Source organism: Colobus angolensis, unplaced genomic scaffold, assembly GCF_000951035.1.
Source record: "Colobus angolensis palliatus isolate OR3802 unplaced genomic scaffold, Cang.pa_1.0 Scaffold187, whole genome shotgun sequence".
Taxonomy (NCBI): domain Eukaryota; kingdom Metazoa; phylum Chordata; class Mammalia; order Primates; family Cercopithecidae; genus Colobus; species Colobus angolensis.
The window spans coordinates 732,350-733,473 of NW_012115010.1; positions in this window are offsets into that span (position 1 = coordinate 732,350).

The window sequence follows — 1,124 nt, forward strand, 5'->3', positions numbered from 1 at the left end:
AGAGCGAGACTCCGCCTCAAAAAACAAACAAACAAACAAACAAACAAAAAGGCTTCATTTAATCCTCAACTGAGGAAAGGAACTTTTTTTTTTTTTTTTTTTTGGAGACATCTCACTCTGTCCCTAGGCTGAAGTGCAGTGGTGCAATCACAGGCCACCACAGCCTCAACCTCCCAGGCTCAGGTGATTCTCCCACCTCAGCCTCCTGAGTAGCTGGGACTACAGGTATGTGCCAGCAAGCCCAGCTAATTTTTGTATTTTTTGTAGAGATAGGGTTTTGCTGTGTTGCCCAGGCTGCTCTCGAATTCCTGGACTCAACTGATCCTCCCACCTCAGCCTCCCAAACTGCTAGGATTTACAGGCGTGAGCCACTGTGCCCAACCAGGGACTCCAATTTTACTGACGAGGAAACCAATGTTTGACAAAGCCAGTTAAGTTTCCAAGTCATACTGCTAGTTAGGGGTAGAAGTAAAATCTAACATAACTCAGGCCAGACAGAATCTAGTCATGCTTGGCAGAGCGTGGTGGCTCATGTCTATAATCCAAGCACCTTGGGAAGCCAAGGTGGGCAGACCACCTGAGGTCAGGAGTTCAAGACCAGCCTGGCTAACATGGTGAAACGCTGTCTCTAAAATACAAATTAGCCAGGTGTGGTGGTGTGCGCCTGTAGTCCCAGCTACTGGGGAGGCTGAGGCAGGAGAATCACCTCAACCCAGGAGGTGGAGGCTGCAGTGAGCTGAGATCATGTCACTGCACTCCAGCCTGGGTGACAGAGCAAGACTCTGTCTCAAAAAAATGATAATTTTTTTTGTAGAAACGAGGTCTCACTATGTTGCCCAGGTTGGTCGTGAATTCCTGAGCAACATGGTGAAACCCCCTCTCTACATAAAACACCAAAAATTTCCAGGCATGCTGGCTCACACCTGTAATCCCAGTAATCCCAGCACTTTGGGAGGCCGAGGCGAGCGGATCACAAGATCAGGAGTTCAAGACCAGCCTGACCAACATGGTGAAACCCTGTCTCTACTAAAAATACAAAAAATTAGCTGGGCGTGGCGGCGTGTGCCTATAGTCCCAGCTACTTGGGAGGCTGAGGCAAGAGAATCACTTGAACCCAGGAGGTG